General features: G+C 43.2%; 1 non-coding gene across 1 annotated transcript; it reads right to left on the bottom strand.

Moving 5' to 3' along the window:
• Positions 1-232: 232 nt before the first annotated feature.
• Positions 233-334, bottom strand: LOC114813089. The gene has a single exon (XR_003760700.1). It is a non-coding gene; the product is annotated as a U6 spliceosomal RNA (small nuclear RNA).
• Positions 335-8,762: the final 8,428 nt, after the last annotated feature.

The following is an 8,762-nucleotide window of genomic DNA, read 5'->3' as shown; positions in this document are numbered from 1 at the left end:
ATTATGACTGATTGATTAGTCCAGTTCCTCTGCTGCTATCCTCTCCTAACCCAGTTTAATGAAATATTGGACATGGGAAGCAATCAAGGATACTGATTGAGCACTTGTGCGGAGCACTGTACTAAACACTTGGGTCAGTACAATACTACAGAATTAGCAGATACGCTCCCTGCCCACAAAGAGCTTAGAGAGGGAGACAAATTATATGAGTAAATGAATGATTTATAATACATACTTTAAAGAAAACTTTATGAATTTTTATGTCATCCTCGTGAAGGGGCATGCTAATCTTCTCTGTATCGTTTCAATTTTCCTATATGAGTAGTAGTTAATCCTGTGAAATTTCTCCCAGAAGCCCCTGTGCGATCATCAGTCTGCATGGCTCTGTCTGCAGTATGATTTCTTTTTCTTCATTTGTATTAATTAAGCATGTACAGTGTGCAGAGCACTGGACTAGCTACTTGGGAACATATAGCAGAAGTACTCCAGAGCACGGACCTGGGAGACAGAGACCCTGAGTTCTAATCCCGGCTCCGCCAACTGCTCTGCCGATTGCCTGCTGTGTGACCTTGGACAAGTCACTTAACTTCCCTGTGCCTCAACTGTAAAGACTTATTCTCCCTGCTACTTAAGACTGTGAGCCCCACTTGGGACAAGGACTGTGTCCAACCTAATTAACTCATGCCCACCCCAGCGCTTAGAACAGTGTTTGACACAAAGGAAGCACTGAACAAGTGCCATAAAACAAACAAAGGAGAAAGTCCCCTAGCCCCAAAGTAGTACCCATTGTGATGGGACATAAATCATCCATGGAGGATGCCTACAAGAGTAGAGCATAACTATGAATGATCAGGGTCAGAGTAGGCAATTACGTGAAGAAGAAGAAAAAAAATGGCCACATCTACACATGACTCCTCTGGACCTCTGTTAGGAAGACATCCGCTGGGGATTATTTGGGAAATGACTCTTAGAAGTGATGTCGTTTTAGGAACTCTTCAGAGGGAAAGAGCCAAACAAAAACTCCTTACTATTGGCTTCAGAGCTCTCCATCACCTTGCCCCCTCTTACCTCACCTCCCTTCTCTCTTTCTACTGCCCATCCCGTTGACTCCGCTCTTCTGCCGCTCACCTCCTCCCAGTCCCCCGTTCGCTCCTGTCCTGCCGTCAACCCCTGGTTCCCATCCTCCTGCTGTCCTGGAATGCCCTCTCTCCTCACCTCCGCCAAACTAACTCTCTTCCTCTCTTCAGAGCCCTACTGAGAGCTCACCTCCTCCAGGAGGCCTTCCCAGACCGAGCACCCCTTTCCTTCTGCTCCTCCTCCCCTCCCTTCCCACCCCCCCGCCCTCTGCTCTTCCCCCTTCCCCTCCCCTCAACGCTGTGCTTATTTGTGTATATTATTTATTACCCAATTTATTTTGTTAATGAGGCGTATATCTCCATGATTCTACTTATCTTGATGATGTTGTCTTGTTTTGTTTTGCTTTGCTGTCTGTCTCCCACGTTGAGGCTGTAAGCCTGTTATTGGGCAGGGATTGTCTCTATCTCTTGCTGAATTGTACATCCCAAGTGCTTAGTACAGTGCTCTGCACATAGTAAGAGCTCAATAAATACTATTGAATGAATGAATGAAAGAGCCCTTTCCAGAGAATTAGAGGATCTGGGTTCTTATTCCAGCTCTGCCACTTGCCTGCTGTGTGACCTTGAGCAAATCACTTAACTTCTCTGTTACGTCATCTGTGAAATGGGAATTCAATGGCTTTTTTTTAATGGCATTTCTTAAGCACTCCCTATGTGACAGGAAGTGTACTAAGTGCTGGAGTAGGTACACAACAATCAGGTTGAGACACAGTCCATGTCCCACATGGAGTTCATGGTCTTAATCCCCATTTTACAGATGACGCATTCTCCCTCCTACTGAAACTATTAGCCCATGTGTGACAGTCACTGAATAAACCTTATTATCTTTTATCTACTCTCTAGATTTATATCTGTATACCGAGAGCCTCTAGACTGTAAGCTCACTGTGGACAGGGAACGTGTCTGTTTATTGTTGTATTGTACTTTCCCAAACACTCAGTACAATGCTCTGCACAGAACAAGCACTCCATAAATACAATTGATTGAGTCAATTCACTACTATTTAATCAAGGGTAACTGTTATCAGTCAAACCCATCCGCAAACCACACCCACCCTGTGAATTAATTTCTCTCCTGTCAGTCGATTTCAAATAATATACACCTAGTATTCTCTCTCTTCTGGAAACACAATGTATGCACCACACATGGTGAAGATATATTCTCTTTCTCCTGAGAACTTTGATAAAGGTGTACAAGACTGGAATAATGCAGTTTAATTCAATTCTAAAATCTCTAAAATATCAAAAAAAAGCCAAAACATCCCCTAATAGTGCCTGTTTTATAATTACTGTGCACCTTTTCCTGTCTTTTGCTTCACAGTGAGGTCCATGCCATCCCTCAGTAGAATACTTTCTGTGATTGAAAGCATAATTTTCATCCAAGATTGTTGAGAGCCGAACCCTAAAAAATAATAAGACTATTTTGTGTGATAACTAAGAGCGAAATCCATAGCTAAATAAGGCTTATTTGGGCAGTCACGTATTACTGACAACAAAGAAAACTCACTATGGAAATACAGGGACAGCAAAATCATTTTGGTTTTGAGCCTCAGTATTGAAAATCATTTTTTGGTCCTGGAAATGGTAATCAGCTTGTTGCTAATCAGACGAGACTTAATTTGCCTGCCCTTGCTCAAGCAAAACTTGTCTTGCTTCCTAGGATCAGTAATGAGAAGGGAAATCATTTGCTTCCAGGGACCCAAACATTTTCATCACCAGCATGTCGGTGGGGCTGTTGATTCTTAGGAGAATGAAATCTCTCTCTTCTTTTCTCAAAGCCAACATCTTGTGGGTGTGGATAGAGCCCGGGCTTGGGAGTCAGAGGTTGTGGGTTCTAATCCCGGCTCTGCCGCTTGCCAGCTGTGTGACTTTGGGCAAATAACTTAACTTCTCTGTGCCTCAGTTACCTCATCTGGAAAATGGGGATTAAAACTGTCAGCCCCACGTGGGACAACCTGATCACCTTGTATCCCCCAGTGCTTAGTACAGTGCTTTGCACATAGTAAGCCTTTAAATACCACCTTTATTATCATTATTATTATTATTATTACTTGTATTTGTTCCACCCAGCTCTGTGGTCCGACGATAGGTGTGAAGAAAATGGATGCTATGTATCTGCCTGTGTCTGGGAAACCTACACGCTGAATTTACAGCAGCCCACAAATTCAGGTATCTAGGCAGGAGGTTTTCCATCATTTCCATCATTTAAAGGGATAAGAATGAAAATTAAAAAGTCAGCCTGGCTTGGATAAGACTTTGGAGATCTCCATTCAGCTGTCTCCTCTTTTGTCTTGACTATGGAGATGATGTTCCATCTGTAAACTCCTTGGGGTCAGAGAATTTGTCTGCCAACTCTGTTATATTGTACTCTCCCAGGCACCGAGAACAATGCTCTGCACACAGTAAGTGTGCAATCAGTCATATGAATTGAATACGTACCATACTAAGTGCTTCAGTGCTTAGGACAGTGCTTGGCACAAAGTAAGCACTCAACAAATGCCACCATTATTATTAATATAATTATAGCAGAGGTTGTAGACACATTCCCTGCCTACAACAGGCTTATAGACTAGAGGGGGAATACGGATATTAACATGAGTAATAATAATAATAATCTTGGCATTTTTTAAGCACCTATGCTCCAGGCACTGATCTAAGCTCTGGGGTGGGTACATGCAAATCAGGTTGGACACAATCCCTGCCCACATGGAGTTTGCAGTCTCAATCCCCATTTTATAGATGAGGTGACCGAGGCACAGTGAAGTGACTTGCCTAAGTTCACAGCAGACAAAGAGCGGAGCCGAGATTGGAACCCATGGCCTTCTGACTCCCAGGCCCGTTCTCTATCCACAATAAATTATGGTTTTGTACGTAAATGCTATGGGGCTGAGGGCGGGGTGAAAATCAAGTGCTTAAAGGGTGCGTTCCAAGTCCACTGGAGATGCAGAAGGGAGAGGGATAGAGGAAATGGAAGGATAATTGTGTGGAACTCATTAATCCCAGGCCCAACCAGGGTGTTTAAACTGGGAGCCCATCACTGGGCAGGGATTGTCTCTATCCGTTGCCAAATTGTCCATTCCAAGCACTTACTACAGTGCCCTGCACATAGTAAGCGCTTAATAAAAACTTTTGAATGATTGGCATAAGCTGGTTTTCTGGTGCCGGAACTTGGCCGCTTTGCCAAGTTCCCCTGTCTGTGAGCATCTCTTGCCTAATACTGATCCTGGAATGGAGCTAATAGCCTGGAAGTATGCTACTATGCTACTATGTAAGATGTTTGTGTGCCCGCTCACAAGCAAATACACTTTTACTGAGACTCTAGATAATTGTGAATAAAATTAGTAAGGGGGCCCAAATGTCCAGGAGATATTTCTTGATATAATGTAAATATTTCTGTTTATATCTCCCCAACTGCCATTTGAACACTCCTGCACCACTGGTTACTCATTTACAACCTTTTTTTAACATTTATACGTGTATATAAGATATGTATTGTATATACCCTATATGGAGGGTATAAAATGCCCTATTAAGCAGTAGTTCACTAATTGCTAAAGTCACATCACCTCCAAGAGCTCTTCCCTGGTTAAGCCCTTATTTCCCTCTGCGTCGACAGAGCACATGGCTGCGCACTCCTTAAACACTCTTATACTCACCCCAGTCCCACGATAGTTTCCCCCCATCCGCAATTTATTTTAAAGTCCATCCCCTCCTTCTGCTGTAAGCTCCAGTCAGGAGTCACATCTAACTGGCACTATTGACTTGTATTCTCTCCCAAAGGCTTAGTAGGGTGCTCTGCACAGGGTAAGCGCTCCAGAAATATCGCTGATGGACAGCATACAGGTCCCCTTTTCCTCCATTGTACTATCCGTAAATTTTTTTAGTGCCTCTTCCACTTGCTAGATTACGATCTCCTTGCAGGCAGTGGAATCTAGATCAGAAGCTGCGTGGTGTAGTGGATTGAACACAGGCCTGGGCCTCAGAAGGATCTGGGTTCTAATCCCGGCTCCTCCACTTGTCTCCTGTGTGACTTTGGCTAAGTCATTGAATTTCTCTACGGTTCAGTTACCTTGTTGCTGGTGTCCACTCCAACGCTTAGTACAGTGCCTGGCACATAGTAAGTGCTTAACAAATACCCTCTGAGAGTCTCTGACACTATTTTACTCTGCCAAATGCTTAGTACAGTGCTCTCTGTGTAGTTCCTGGGCCTACATTAGATTTTTAACCCTTTTTTTGTTCATTATAATTACTTTCACAGCAATCATTTTCTAAACCCCACCCTAATTGCCTTTGAAAAGTAAACCTACATAAAGAGATGTTTTGATGTGGAGTCAGATTGTGGTGCTGGAAGCAATGACTGATTGATCCAATTGTCAACTGTTTTTATGTATCCTGGTGACCTATGTAAATTTAGATAAAATTGGATTTATGGTGCTTTGCATGAGACACCTCTAGGGGCTAAGAACAGCTTGGTAAAAGCCTCAAGCAATGGAAAGATCAGGAGGGACATTTCTCTCCTCTCTGTCTTCCCTGATCTCCTGGTATTCAGCCATCTCTACAAAGAAAGGTGAGTTATGACTCTTTCTGTTGTACTTTCCAAGGGTGTAGTGCAGTGCTGTGCACACAGTAAGCGCTCAATAGATTCGATTGAATGAATGAATGGAAGCGATAATTTCATAATAAAAACAAAACCTACAGTAGGCTGTTCAATCCAAGATGTTTGTGACTTACCCCTGCAGTTGAGAGAGAGTCACGTTTTAAAATAAACCGTAAGACTTGGAATCCCAAATTTACCTAGACGTACTCTTTTAGAACTTTTATTTGCATCACGGAAGAAAAAAAATGTTCTGAAGAGTTGACAGATCCTAAACTGCACCATTTCAAATTATAGAGAAACCAATTAAGCTAAAATGCAAAACTGATCCAGAAATACAATTAGCACTAGATTAGACTAGAGGCTTTATTACAAAAGAGAGGTGTTAACACAAGGCACACAAAAATATAAAACAAGGAGCAAGTTAATTTTGCTGTAAGTTGAAAGAAGTAGCATTCTGAACCTGTTACCCAAATAAATGATGTGGAGGACTTTAGAATTTTTCTAGTGAAAATATTTCAATTGAATTTTTTTTTAAATAGTATTGCTTTTTTGAATCTTAACGTGTCTTCAGGGTGGCTCTATTAAAATTCTTACAGCTACTTCATTTGAGAGCCAGGACTAATATAAAAAAAAAAAGATGATGCTTCAGGGAAACACATTTGAATAGCAAGACAAAACTTTATTTCTCAGTCCTTGTTTTGGATTAGCCTAGCTTTAAAATGGAAAGTACTTGGGCCAATGTATTCTGATTATCAGATATTTTTACAGCAAGTATTTAACTTTTACAATTCAAAGTAAAATTGACTCAAAGTGTTTTATAGACACTGATGTGCTGAGATTTAGCCATGAAAATATCACTCAGCATTGATAAAATGCCTTTTCATCAAGAAATATCAAAGTGCTTCACCAACATTCACTAACTAAGCCTCACATCCATCAGTCAATCAATCAATAATGTTTATTAAGTGCTTACACTATGTGACGCACTAGAATGTTGGGAAGAATATATGAACATTGATTTTGACTTTGTCTCTGTCCCACGGGGGGCTCACATTATAAAGCCAGGGGAGGTAGGAAGGGGGAGGGCGCAGACATTTTGGGAAGAAGGGGAAAAAATGTAACAGGCTAAGATAAAGAAATCCTAAACAGCTTCAGCACAACGAACAGTTCATTATCGTGGAGATGATGGGCGGTAAGCACTCAGGTTTCTGGGACTCCTCACTGACTTAATTTCTGCTGACCCTTACTGACTTATCATCCATACCCTTAATAATAATAATAATAATAATGATGGTATTTGTTAAGCGCTTACTATGTGTCAAGGACTGTTCTAACCGCTGGGGTAGATACAAGGTCATCAGGTTGTCCCACCCGAGGCTCTCAGCCTTCCTCCCCATTTTACAGATGAGGTAAGTGAGTGACAGAGAAGTTGTGTTTTGCCCAAGGTCTCGCAGCAGACAAGTGGCAGTACTGGGATTAGAACCCATGTCCTCTGACTCCCCAGCCCCGGCTCATTCAGCTAAGCTATGATGTTTTGGACTGGGGCCAGATGCAGGTTTCTTGTTAAAAATAATTATAATTGTGTTGTCTGCTAAGCACTTACTGTGTGCCAGGCACTTTACAAGAGCAGCACACAGCAGACAAGTGGCAGAGGCACCACTAGAACCCACGCCCTCTGACTCCCAAGCCCTTGCTCTTTCCACTCAAGCTCTTGATATTCATCCACCCTCAGCACTTAGGTACAGAATCATAATTTAGTTCATTCAATAGTATTTATTGAGTGCTTACTATGTGCAGAGCACTGTACTAAGCACTTGGAATGTACAATTCAATATCTGTCTCTCCCTCTAGACTGTAAGCTCCTTGTTGGTGCGGGGTGTCTACCAAATTCTGCTTTACTGTGCTCGCCCAAGCACTCTGCATACAATAAATGCTCAATAAATACCATCGATCGATTGATATGGACTTCGATTTTTACCACCCTTTGGATTTTTTTATTCACCCCACTTTCAGCCCCACAACACAAATGTCCATATCTGTAATTTATGTAACTATCTGTCTCCCTTGTGGACAGGGCCTGTGTGGACAGGGTTCCGTTAGAGTGATCGCTCCCAAGTTCTTAGTTCAGTGCTGAGCATGTAGTAAGTGCTCAATGAATCCGATAGATTGATCGATTCAACAGAACCTACCATGTGAAATTACTGTAGCGGAAGCAAGGTCAAGTTACATCTGAAATGTGCTCTTTCCTTTTTTTAAAAAAAAATTTGTGACAAAAATTGTAGTTCTTTCAGTATTATCTAAGTGGGCACAAGAACTCTTAGAATGCTTAGAATTCCTTAACTCCCATTCTCTCCTAGACCCCCTCCAATCTGGCTTCCGTCCCCTCCACTCTACCGAGACTGCTCTCTCTAAGGTCACCCATGACCTCCTTCTTGCCAAATCCAATGGCTCCTACTCCATTCTGATCCTCCTTGACCTCTCTGCTGCCTTTGACACTGTCGACCATCCCCTCCTCCTCCATACCTTGTCTCATCTTGGCTTCACGGACTCCGTCCTCTCCCGGTTCTCCTCTTACCTCTCTGGCCGGTCATTCTCGGTCTCCTTCGCCGGAGCCTCCTCCCCCTCCCATCCTTTAACTGTTGGAGTTCCTCAAGGGTCAGTTCTTGGCCCTCTTCTGTTCTCCATTTACACTCACTCCCTCGGTGAACTCATTCGCTCTCACGGCTTTGACTACCATCTCTACGCAGATGACACGCAGATCTACATCTCCGCCCCTGTCCTCTCCCCCTCCCTTCAGGCTCGCATCTCCTCCCGCCTCCGGGACGTCTCCACCTGGATGTCGGCCCGCCACCTAAAACTCAACATGAGCAAGACTGAGCTCCTCATCTTCCCTCCCAAACCCGGTCCTCTCCCAGACTTCTCTATCACCGTGGATGGCACGACCATCCTTCCCGTCTCTCGGGCCCGCAATCTCGGTGTCATCCTTGACTCGTCCCTCTCGTTCACCCCACACATCCTATCCGTTACCGA

This window comes from Ornithorhynchus anatinus, chromosome 6, assembly GCF_004115215.2.
Source record: "Ornithorhynchus anatinus isolate Pmale09 chromosome 6, mOrnAna1.pri.v4, whole genome shotgun sequence".
Classification (NCBI taxonomy): Eukaryota; Metazoa; Chordata; class Mammalia; order Monotremata; family Ornithorhynchidae; genus Ornithorhynchus; species Ornithorhynchus anatinus.
The sequence above is the reverse complement of the archived record's forward strand: the minus strand, read 5'-3'. Positions and strand labels throughout refer to the sequence as shown.